This window comes from Centroberyx affinis, unplaced genomic scaffold (genome assembly GCF_046629955.1).
Source record: "Centroberyx affinis isolate AG114_WGS23_722 - 3 ecotype Tasmania unplaced genomic scaffold, CSIRO-AGI_Caff_v1 ptg003590l_1, whole genome shotgun sequence".
NCBI classification, from domain to species: Eukaryota; Metazoa; Chordata; class Actinopteri; order Beryciformes; family Berycidae; genus Centroberyx; species Centroberyx affinis.
The window spans coordinates 245,891-259,042 of NW_027281515.1; positions in this window are offsets into that span (position 1 = coordinate 245,891).

The window sequence follows — 13,152 nt, forward strand, 5'->3', positions numbered from 1 at the left end:
TGTGTGTGTGTGTGTGTGTGTGTGTTGGGGAGGGGGGTCTCTGCTCACAAAGCACTGCTGTTCAACCAGCCATTAGCCTGTAACAGCAGGATACGTACTGTAGCTCTGCACCACAGAGTGATACTATTCCACTTGCTTGGCCTCTTGTACCCATGCAGCACATACAGGTATTGTGAGCTGCTCTTAGTATCACATAGACACATAGTTCGCAATGCCGATATACCATAAGGAGATGATACTGTATGGGCGGCCTAAGCAGGTGACACTTAACCTATTCTCAGCTACCAGTAAAAGACACACGATATCATTATACTCATGTGCAGGGACAGTGAAATCTGACTCCCAGCCGACAGGTCATGCCACATGCAGCTTTACTTGTAAAAGGCGGTGATAGAGAAAGCGCGGTGCAATCTGCAGGGCAACCGAGTCTCATTCCCACAGACGAATTCCATCGATCCCTCGCCGCCCCCAGGTGAGCTGTGCCTTTATTCCTGGCTTTCATCCCTGCCTTTGATTCCCTCTCTGCTTTCAACCAGTCTCAATAAAGAGCAAATACAGTACACAGGGGCGGCGTGCACTTAACTCTTTTTTTAACAGGCTGCAGCAACTGTCTGGCTGCCTGCACCTTCTATGCAGCATGTGACAGAATTAACACTTGTCTTTCATCTCCTCTGAGAAGGAGTTTGATGCATGTGATGCGGCCCAGGAATGAATCTCATTATCTCATTAGATGCTACCATTCCCATAGTCCTCTGGTTTCTAATAGTTTGACCTATATTAGTTTGGAAGGCTGACACTAATATTGATACTTTTGGATTGAAGCTGAAACTTTCAATATCTCTAAATTTGACTATTTTCATGCCAGAAAATTAGAAGTGCTCAGTGTTTCCCCCAGAATTTTATTCCTGGCAGGGTGGAAGAGCCTGGAACACTAAAACACTCCATTGAGACCCAGGATAATAATAATATTTCATGCATACTTGTGTAGAATCAATATGCTGCATTAGAATCAGAATTATGTCCATCTATCTATCTATCTATCTATCTATCTATCTATCTATCTATCTATCTATCTATCTATCTATCTATCTATCTATCTATCTATCTATCTATCTATCTATCTATCTATCTATCTATCCTATCTATCTATCGAGGAACTAACTTCTCCAGCTCTTCCCAGAGTGAGTTCTGTGTCATTTGTCTCTGATTCCCTGGTTTGTTTGTGTGTGTGTGTGTGTGTGTGTGTGTGTGTGTGTGTGTGTGTGTGTGTGTGTGTGTGTGTGTGTGTGTGTGTGTGTGGGGGGGGGGGGGGGGGGGGGGGGGGGGGGGAATGTGCCATCAACATGACACATTCCTCCAGGACCGACCGGGGAGGACAGAGGCGAGACACAGTTTGCCGTCACACATCTATGGGGACAAACAATGAGGGCAATTACTAAGACAAACAAACAAACACACACACGGAGCGGCAAGCACACATGGACACAGTGCGCACACACACACACACACATTTACTCAGAGGTTGAGACGGTAAAAGAAGACAAATACAGAGGCCACACTGTAACAGCACTTTAACTGTTTTTCCGTAAACAAAACGCAATGCGGAGAATATTCCAATGGTGAAATCCAATATCAGCATGCAGATCAGAATAGCAGCATTTTAAGACAGGCACCACACTGCATACCTGACCTGAGTGAGTGTGGGACTGGAAGGCGGCACAGATATGTTTAGCACTAGACATCAGAGAGCTACTTTCAAACCCGGGCAAGAGAAAAGTCAACAACCTTTTATTTTTAACTCCTCCGAGCTAATTAGTTTACATTCTCTCTCTCTCTCTGTCCTCTCTTCGCTCGGCGTTCGCTTGATGGATCGTCCGCGCCCATCGCCAAACATCCAGCTGTTCTCCTCCCTCCTCCACTCCTTATTATCCTCTGCTCCTGTCTCTCTCTCTCCCTCCTCTTCTAATATTTGCCTCCCTCGCCCCCTCTCTCTCTCTCTCACTCCCTTCCCTGACCCGTCGTTCACCTTCCTCTCCTTCTTTCATCCTCCCTTCCACCTTCAGAGCCCGGGAGCCGCGTTTATAACGAATGATCTCTCACCCGGATCTCATTTATCATTCCAGAATATGATTAAAGAAATCAATGAGGATGATGTCCGTAGCATTCAGACCTTGGGAAATAATAGAAGTTAGTTTTAGCTTTTCATATATCATAGAATGCTGTTAAACTGATCATTTTTGAATCAAAAACTGTTTTATTTCATCTCACTTTTGGCTTGGTTGTATAACAATCTCTAGATCCTTATAAAGTTGAATGAGAAGCATGAAATCATTTGGCTGCAGAAGAAAGGATGGTAGATGGTTTTTAAAATCTGTCATATTTTTGACCCACTTGAGCAGCCTTTCATTTCATTTTCCAGGCACTAGAACCAACATTTTAAGTGGAGCGATCACTTGCAAGATAATACAGGGCAAACTCATTTGTTTCCTGCAGTGCTGTTGCCATGGCGTCATTGTCATCAAGATACAATGGAGCTCAGTCACGCGTCAGACACTTCACTTCTCTCTTATACAGCACTTAATAATAGTACAGCACAGAATAACATTTTCAACAAATTATGCCTGTTCTTTACCTTGCTGCTGATTGACGTTTGTGAAAAGTCTCTGGTTAGTCACTGGGAAATGAAGACTGTTGTTATGAAAAACAACATTGGGAAATGATAAGTTTTGTTATGAAACGAGATGAATTAAATGCGACACTGTTATTGTGAAAAAGGCTATTATGAAATGTTTATAAGAATAATTGGTATGTTTTAATGGAATATTTCAAAATAAAATGGTACATTTAATTATTGATTCATTTCATTATTTATTGATATAATTATTTTATTTTGAGTATTTTGGGCCTCCATACTTTATTGAGCAAAATCAGAAAGGAAAATTTAAGTTCCATTGAGATCTTGTTGATGTTCTGTGAGAAATTAACTTTAACATGAATCTTCACATCTTAGCTGCGATTTTTCATTCAACTCCCAGAATCCCCCTCTCGTATTTGGCAAAAAACATACATTATTGCCAGGAATTGTCTTTTTCCATATAGTCCAAATGTATTCGACAACTATTTACTCCCGGTCTGACACTTGATGTCTGACTGTTCCTCCGCTGACCGACTGGCCGGCTGTCTGACAGACAGAGGGTTTCAGTGAGTGAAGCCAGACGCTGCCCATTACGCAGGCCGTTAGATTAACAAGGCACGGCACTGAGAGGCAGCTGGTCCCGCTGGAGGAGACATTCGCATTCCTGCTCCGACTTGGAGACGTCTGAAACATTCCATGTCGGAAAGGAGAGGGGGAAACACGGGACAACATCATCAGCAACAGGTGGGCATGGGACAGCGACGTTGGATGGAAACGCTCACATGCTATAGGAAACGCAGGTTCTCACTCATGTGCATTTACATTTTGGATTTTGGACATTCTTATAGAGATCATAAACATTAAACATTCTTTCTGTTTTTTCTATCCGCTTATTCCTACTCAGGGTGGACTGGGGGGGACTGGAACATATCCCAGCATGCATTGGGCAGAAGGCAGAAGGCAGGGAAACAGATCTCCAATCCAACACAGATAAACAGAGAATCACATCCTAACTATGGGCAATTGAGATGCTCCAATCCACCTGACCTGCATGCCTTTGGACTATGGGTGGAAACTGGAGCACCTGGAACACAGGGAGAACATGAAAACTCCACACTGTCTCTTCAGTTGGAGTTTCAATCCCCAAAACCTTAGTCCTGCTCAAAGTAAAATCCCCACCAAGTCCCCACAACAAGATTTTCCACACAATTCCTCTTCACTATGGAACCCATAGTGCAGCCACAGCATAGTAAATAAGCAGCAGAGTGGGACTGATGATTATATCTGTAAATCTCTCTTCTATAAAGTCAGCTACCGGCCACAGCGTCTACACCATGCAGCCTGAATCCACCAGATGAGCGGCGCACATGTCCGGCAGATGTTGGGCGCAGCCTGTCGGTCAGTCAGCTTGTCAGTCAGTCAGCCAACTAGAGCCGGAGCGAGTGGCTGCGGGTTGGATTTACTCAGTGATTACGGTGCCGTGTGTTTGCCCGGGTGCTCGCCAGCTGCTCAGGGAGACGCGGGGCTCCCCACCCGACGTCTCCCACAGACAGATGTGCTCACTGCGGGTGCTAATCACAAGCTCTCACTGAGACAATCTGGCTCCACTTAGAGGGAGAACTCAGAGAAACTACGGCACATTTGGGACTTGTCATTAGTTGAGGCACTAATTTTGTGTTTTTGTGTGTGTGTGTGTGTCTGTGTTGTGCCTTGTGCGTGTATCAAAGGCAATCAATGAGCCTAATGATGTAATGATAGTGTGTGTGCCTGCTAAATGTTGAAATTGCTTTCCTCTACACAGTATAGTGAGAGTAGCTGGAGGGTAACGTCTGCACAGCCCACAGCAAAGGGCAGATACTTTAGGTAATTTAGAACACACATGGGAGTACTGTGTGTGTGTCTGTGTGTGTGTGTGTGTGTGTGTGTGTGTGTGCATGCGGTGATAGGAAGTAATTTTTCTTCCCCTAGACACATAGATGACCTTATGCCTTAGGGAGAGTGAGAGGGCAAAAGAGGGGGAAAGAAGAGGGAGAAAGCCACACACACACACACACACATACACACACACACATACACACACAGATATGATGTAAATCTGGCAAACACAATGCATCGTATTCCCTGTCTTTTCTCTCCAGGTGTCTGCAGAGGCTCAGATGAGAGATGGTCGAGGATTGTGAGGAAGAGGAAGAGGAGCAGCAGGAGGAGGAAGAGGAGCAGCAGATGGAGGAAGAGGAGGATGAGGAGACATTTCATTTCCAGAGGAGATGACAATTTTACACCATACCTTCATCCATCTGTCCAGTAAAATGCTGCTATAGTGCGCTTTGTGATGCTACTCCAGTTAGACGTTACACTACACAGTTAAAACACAACAACATAAAGCTTTCCCCTATAGGATTTCTCATGTCAACATTATTCCAATAAAACCTCTTCACCTGTAAACACAGCCCAGCTGTCTCGTATGTTGCAGCTCGCCTGTGTTTACAGGTGAAGAGGTTTTATTACACCTGTGTGTGTGTGTGTGTGTGCAAGTGTAATTACAGGGTTGCAAGATGAGGTCACAACTAAGCATTGCAGCTAGAGGTTAACTTGTCTTCCCTAACAACTAATTTGAAAATCTAGAAGTATATCTCGAGAAAATGAACATCACATCAAATGTAAAGGCAGTAAGTGACTTTAATCCCTTCCTTTCTCTTCCCTTCCTCCCTTCCTTCCTTCCTTCCTTCCTTCCTTCCTTCTTCTCTTTCTCACCTCCCCCTCCTGCCATGCCACAGTATCATACTATCAGTGCTCCTTGTCCACTGTTAGCTAATTGAAGGTGTGGAGGTGTCTGAGAGTGCTTTTTAACAAGCCACACAACACAGCCTGTTATTACAGGTGTCTGTTGGCTTGTAGCAATAAAAGACGCAGTAAGAAAATGAGAGAGTAGGGGGTGAACATGGTGGACAGGACATAGAGGCCTTTCTCCTTTCAGAACAGTATAAAACACAGGGATTCGTGACTCATTTCAGCGTTGCCTCTAATCATGAATGGAAAGGAGTCCATTTTTAGATACAGTAACTTAAACTTAAGTAAGGTCATATGAATGGCATGTATGCATTTACTCATGAATCTAACTGTAAGTTCTCTTCTAACTTCTTATATTTTAGTGATGATACAAGTTAAATCAATCCCACCCTCTTGCTCTGGCATGTTAGTGTGTTTACTCTGGCTGTAAGTGCTCTTTGTCACACACAACCTCAGCTTAACCTGCTTACAAAACAGCCATTATTGATATACAACTGCCACTTACAAAGGATTTAGAGTCACACTGCAAAAACTGACAAACTTGTGAACTTATTGTATCTTGTATCCAGACTTATCAAGTTTCAATAAATTTGACTTTTATTCAGCGTAATGTAACTTGTTTCAGGACATTTACTTGGTAAAAGTGAAATTGTCTTGGAGAAAGCTTCTGGTCTCAAGATTTTCTTCATTGTTTTATGATGATTTCTCTCAAGTCATTTTGGCATGTATCAAGTGAAATTTATTGAAACCACCAAGATTATGTGCCAGTGCAGTGAGATAATTTCACTAAAAACATCACAAAGTAAGCTTGATAGGCCTGAAACTGGTCATGTCATTTTTTGCAGCGCACCTTAATAGACTACATGTAATATAATTTACTAGGATTGGTTACGTTTCTCTTACATAATGTGCAGTTTGTTCTTATTGAACCAGGGATGAAAAGAGCTGTTCTTGGATACTTTCCCCAAATTCTATAGTTATCAGTGGGGATGCATTTGATCAACTTGGCACTGTGCAAAGAGACGACTGTGTGTGTGTTGCAGGTGTGCATGCTAACACACTAAACACTGCAGTCAGAGGTGAAACTGCGACAAACCTTCTCAGTGTACAATATAAAAAAGTTTAAAAAAAAAAAAATCAGTGCATTCCTTGACTCTGTGGGTTCACCGCCCCTCTGCCAAACTGCAACCAGATTGAAAGTGACATAGTGTGGCGGCACATCAGCTACAGTCAGGTTCAGCACTGTACCAGCCGCCCCATTGATTTTAATGAGACCATCTCCATTTCCTATTCCTCCTCCCTCCCTTTCACCGTTCCCCTTCTACTCCTCCTTTTCCTCCTCCCCCCTCTTTTCATCCAGAAAAGCCCCTGCCTACAGGACGGGAAACCTAGCTCACTATTCTTTCCTATACACAAACCTGCTCCCTCTCTCTCTCCTCACCCCTCCCCCTGTGCCTCAGCCGCTCTCCCTCTCCTTTTTTTTCAAATTCTCCTTTCTCCCCCTCTTCTCTCTCTCTCTCTCTCTCTCTCTCTCTGTCTCTCTAGTGCTGGTGGTTGGTAGGCTTTACTGCCCCATTGTTCTGATATCCACACATTTCCGGAGGCTGTCGCTCACAAAGGCTCGGGAACACGCTCTCTCACTCCCACCCGCCTAATACCAGCCCTCACCTGCACACACACACACACACACACACGCACACGCACACGCACAAACACACATCTGAGGAGGACGTCCGCACTACAAAACCCCTCTCCTACCCACAGAAGCCTGCAAGAAAGGTGACTTCCAGAGGATTTACTCTGCTCTAGCAGGCAAACCCCGATCCCCTTTCATGTGAAGTCTATCACTCCTCCGCCACAACACAGCTTTTCACCACAGATTTAGGAGCAAAAAAACTCCCAGAGCCCTCTCTTTCTTTCTTTCTTTCTTTCTTACTTTCTTTCTTACTTTCTTTCTTTCTTTCTTTCCTTCCTACCTCCCCTCCTTCCTTCCTTCCTTCCTTCCTCCGGAATAATGAAGAGTTGGCCTCTCCCACAGCTGCTGACCTCAAGCAAAAATGGACTTCCATTTTCTCACAGACACTGTTTAAAGTCTATAACCGGTATTGTGGAAAGCTATGAGAGATAAAAACTTCGCAACAAAATGTAATTCGTTGGATGTTGACTGGCCAAAAGCCACTTACAGTATCATCAATGCATTTTCAGCATGGGTGACCTTATACTAAATCAAATCCCTAACTAGGTTAATGTTAATGCCATGCTCTACCCACTCAGGACCTTTTGTATAATAGATGTTTTATCTGTCTGAACATGCTCAGAAAAAACACAAGCAACATTATTGTGGTACTTTGGTCTGCAGTTTTTGCTCAAACACAGAGGGATCTGATGAGGAAGATTCATGCGCACGCGCACACACACACACACACACACACACACACACACACACACACGCACAGAGCAGCGCATGTATGTAAAGGGCCTTAAGGTTCTCCTTCCACCCCCAACCCCTGGAGAGGAAGAATAGAAATGGAAAGTGAAAAGAAAAGGAGTGAAGAGAGGGGCACCGGTTGTTCTTTGTCCCTGTGATCAGCTCGAGTCCTTTCACTCTCTCTCTCTTTCTCAGTCTCTCTCTCTCTCTCTCTCTCTCTCACACACACGCACACATACATTCGCACACACACCAATTAGCCTGTCTCTGACCCGGGGGTATGGAAACGACCCTTGACCTTGCAGGTTGTCCTCAGAGGCGTCAGGAGACTGAATGGACAGCTCCCTATCTCTGTAATGACAGAGTGTGGTAGGCTTATAGACACACACACACACACACACACACACACATACAGACACACTTGCCCCCCTTCCCACCCTGAAACACCCCCTCCCCCTTATCTTCCTCCTCTTCTTGCTCTAACACACTCTTGGCTGAAGTTTTAAAAAAAAAAGATCCTATCTCTCTCCCTCGCTCTTATTTCTTATTTCCTTTCCTGGCACTTTTCTATCTTATCTGACCATTCTAGGGTCGCAAGGATATTTTCCCACATCTATGACTATTACACTTTGACTCTGACCCTTGACCTCTTCACTTCTAGCTTCTTGGGATGTTGCTAATCTAGGAATTGAAAGTGCATAAATTGCAAATGTAAAAACGTACAAATGTGGAAAGGAACATCTCATCGGAAAAAATTAAGGAGCCAATGCTTAGATGTAAACAAATATGTAAAATCAAACGGTCAAGCAGCCCTATTTGGTGAAACACAATCATATCTACAGCTATCATGAAACTACTTTAGAAAAAGTCAAACTGTAGGGAGGAACTTAGAAAGGGGAGAAACGTTTGACAGTCAGTCATTTTGAAAACCTTCCAATGGTGCCGTGTGTCCTATCAACCTCCACCGTATCTTTATTACCCATTATAAAGAGCTGCAGTTGTGAAGAATGACAATGTCTGAGTCGGAGGGGATAGGCTGAGTGTTAACGGCAGGCGCTAATAGACTTTAACTGGAGCAATGAGCCCATTGTCTAATAGCTTCAGGGGAATAATGCATTAGGGCCCGTTTTATTGAGGGCCGTTACTCATGATAAATCATTAGTTCACTGATAGCATTGAGCGTGGCTTTGAGGGTGGCACAGATCCTCTTCACTAGGAGTAGTACAGGGTGTTTGCAGGTGTCAGAAAGACTTATTTAAGACTTTTTAAGGTGAACTGGAAATGAATTTAAGAGCAATTTAAAGACCAAAACTAAGAAACAAAGTTGGGAAAACCACCCTGTTTTTTCACTGAACACAGCTAATAAAAGTCCTGAGACTATAAATGGTGTTTAGTAAAGCAAATATAATGCAGATTGTCCTTCTAACCCTACTAAATAAAACCTCTAATAATTGGATTCAAGACATTTTAATACTCTTCAGGTCAGTTTCCTCCTCTGCCTTCCTTTGTCTCTCCCAATCAGTTAGTCCATCTCTTCCCCCACACACACAAAACACACATGCATGCAACACCGGACACACACACACCCACACACACACCCACGCCAAGAAGGGTCTTCAGCAGTGCTGTAGGTAGGGGTAGAGTGGGTGTCTCTATTTGCGGATTCAGCTGGGCTGTTTTAGGAGGACCATAAACAGAGCGACACCACCCACCGAGACAGAGACAGAGAGAGAGAGAGAGACAGAGAGAGGGAGAGAGAGAGAGAGAGAGAGAGGCGACCCGGAGACCTAAGCCGGAGGGAACCAGGGGCCCTAAAAAAGAAACACCAGCTATCTTATCTCTGTAGAGGGAGATGCAGGGGCCGACGCTCCCATCACCCTCACATCCATCAAGTCCAGGCTACTGTTTCTCCCTCATGAGTTACGGGCTGCAGCATTATTTCTCAATGAATAAATATTACAAGAAATCACAAGCCTGATACTGGTGGCGAATATGACTAACAAACATTTCAATCCTCTATTTCCCTTGACTCTTGAAACTTTTGTTCTCCGCACGGTTGCATATTTATACAGTAGATAGATAATCAGACACCGCAAGGCATAACAGCTTCCAGTTCATATGTACAAAAAAAAAAGTGCCAAAAGTCCAATTCTTGGTGGAAAAATTGGGGTTCAGAATTCAATAAGGTAATGGCATGCGGGATAAAAGACCTGCTGAATAGAGTCTTTCATTCTGTCATTGAGTGACTTGAATCACCTTGGCCAGAGCCTTGCCATTACTCTGCAAAAAATGTTCATCTTAACAAGTTATTGAATTTCTGCCAGTGGGATGAGATAACGCCTCTTTGTTTCCAATGTGTTTTCATTTGTTTCAGGGATTTGCTGGTGTGTCTTGAAACCACTACTAGAAAATGACTTCATATTCAATAAAAATCCTTGTAACAAGTTGATTTGCATTTGGAAACAAGTGGAATTATCTCACCCCAGTGGTATATATATATATATATATATATATATATTTTCCACTTGTTTTAAGAAAAGTAATGCCTTGTTAAGATGAATACATGTTCCAGAAACTCATCAGACACAGTCCAGTGACCTGAAGACAGTTCTCAGCTGTTATACCCGTTAATTGAATCACTTCTGAGGATTTGTTATGGAGCAGAAAACATGAATTGACTTCAAAGCGCTCGGTGCACAGTCTACTTACCGCAGACGAGCATTACCAGTGACGCTTGCATGGCTGTGCGCACATCGATCCGCGGCTCTGCAGTCAACCTGTGACATGCAATGCAGTTATGTTAAAGTGAGCAATGTGGGGATTTGCATAGCATACATGACGGAGCAGGATAACACAGCAAACAGAAGCGATTCTGGATTTTATTCCAACAGACTAGAAAAGGGGCAGAATAGAAGAGAGCGCACACTTGAAGATGAAGTATGATGGAGGCAGGCTTGGAATAATTTATATTCCAGCCAGTGCGGTTCAACAGGTTATAAACCGGGGGTTCCCATTGTTGGGTCGGAGACACTCAGGGGTCCCATAGAAGGATCCAGGGGGTCCCGAGCAAAATTAGTAATAGTTTAATTCAACTATTATTTCACTAGAAGTTATCACAATCAGAATGTATCAGGGTGACTACTCTGTCCATTGTTATTTCCCCAGCTACAGCACAAGCAGTAATGTAATTCTGTATAAAGTCATATCTAACAATATAAATCCTCTCAGATGGGGTTCCTTAGGCAAAATCTTATCTAATAGGGGTCTGGTGAGGTCGAATGCGGATCTAACTGGGGGTTATTGCCATGAAAAAGTTTGGGAAGTAGTCCTAAACGAAGATACACTCACCGTTTTGGTCGTATTTGGGTCTTTTGGTCTTGTGTTTTAAATCAGCGGGTCTCCCTCCTGGTCCACTTGCTGCGGAGTTGCCGGAGCGCAGCGGAGCTGAGCAGTATTATTATTACTGTGTGGAGTCCGCAGCTCCTCCGTCCTGCGCCTCTCCTCGCCTCTGGATGGAAACCCCGAGCTGGAGTCCCGCTGTGGAGCGAACCGGAGCGGAGCGGAGCGGGAGGGAGGATGGAGCCGCTGGGCAGAGAGGCGGGCTTGTGACTGCAAGGTCGCCGGTTCGAGTCCCCGGGTGGACCAGCTGGGGAAAACGTGGGAGGGGAAAGTGACCCGCACACTTTCAACAACAACCGTCGATGTGCCCATGAGCAAGGCACTTAACGTTAACCCCCCACCGGTTCCAATAGGATAAAGAAATGCTATAAGATCAGTAAACTCACTAGTAGACACCACAGACACGCTATAGGAGAACTAACTTTAAGAATATAGGCCTACCATTATTTCACTGCAAAACTTTAAGTTTATTATAGAAATATTATTGTGATAGCATAGGAGATAAAAAAAAAAAAAAAATAGGCCAACCATAAAGTAGGATGGTCAAAATAAAGGCGCTACTGAGTAGACACAAAGGTCCCTATAGGAATATTATAGGATCAATTTTGTGTCAGGGAGTGGTGTCCATATTATTATAATGTTGTTACAAAGTGTCATTACAAATTGAAAGACGCTATTTTAGTTGTGCATTTTGAATCATGAGGTCAGAGGTCATAACATGTTTTATAATTATAAACCGCCTCAGGCGGTCTGGATGTAGGCTTTTTAGCCGGTCAATGGATCCAAGTTGATTCCCCAAAAGTTTTCCTATCAAATCCGCCGCAGGTTTTCGGACGAGCCCTTGTGTCTGTCGGGGAACTGATGCGCGCTCTCGGAGCAGGAATGCGCGCTCCCTGGTGGACGGATTAGGTTCCCTTTGATTGCATCAATGAGCAATCCATGCCCGCGCACAGATCCTCTGGCTGTCCGCTCACACTCCAAACATCAGCCTCGTCTAACAGGTGGCTGGGACAATTCCCATCAGGCTTTACAGTCAGTGATGTAGTGGGAAATAAAAGAGTGGTTTAACTAAACAAAAACCTATTATATTTTCAGAAAAGACCCTATCCTCATATAACCCTCATCAGTTTGATACTGCTTACTATGAATGTACTAAATACGCATTCATGTCAGCCTCAAAAGGTTGGTAAACTCTATTCTGCAAACAAAAAGTTAGGTAAAGTGAGTAAATTACAGGCATGTGAATGAGATTGCACATCTGAGCGTTGTCAGACAAGTTTTTGATTAATTAGAATGAAATTCAATACATCATGTTTTACAACAAGTGCATTTTAACTTATCGGTTATTCTATTCTCTTTATAGTATGTTTGATAAGCACAGTTGTTTGACCCATATTGGTGGTAGGCTGTGTTCTCCACCTGTTGTAATTCTCTGTCATATTACACATTCCCTGTGCTGGTAGAGGACAGTCTCTCTTTGTTGGAGCCCAGGATCCAGTGCCAGAATGCAACAGATAATAGCAGAGCTCCTTAATACTGAGAGCAAGGGGAAATGGAAGTAGACGTACAGTGAATGAATCACTGCTGGTATACAGGTGAAAAGGAGAGGAGCCTGTGACTGGACAGAGGCAGTGGTCAAAAGGTCAAACTTTAACAAGGAGATACTGGAAAGGCAAAGCAATGGTTTGTCTTATTATTTTCCCTCTAAAATAACAGTGAGGTTTGTCAATTTGTCTTGACAAGAGAAGAATGGGAGGGAAATGGGAGTGAAAGTACTGCAATCTGTGTTATAATGGATGTCCAATATATAATCCATTGAAAGAGAATGGAGAGGAGGCTGTTTGTACACACAGCTGTGCACACACACATACATGTGACATAATGCACATACTGTACATAT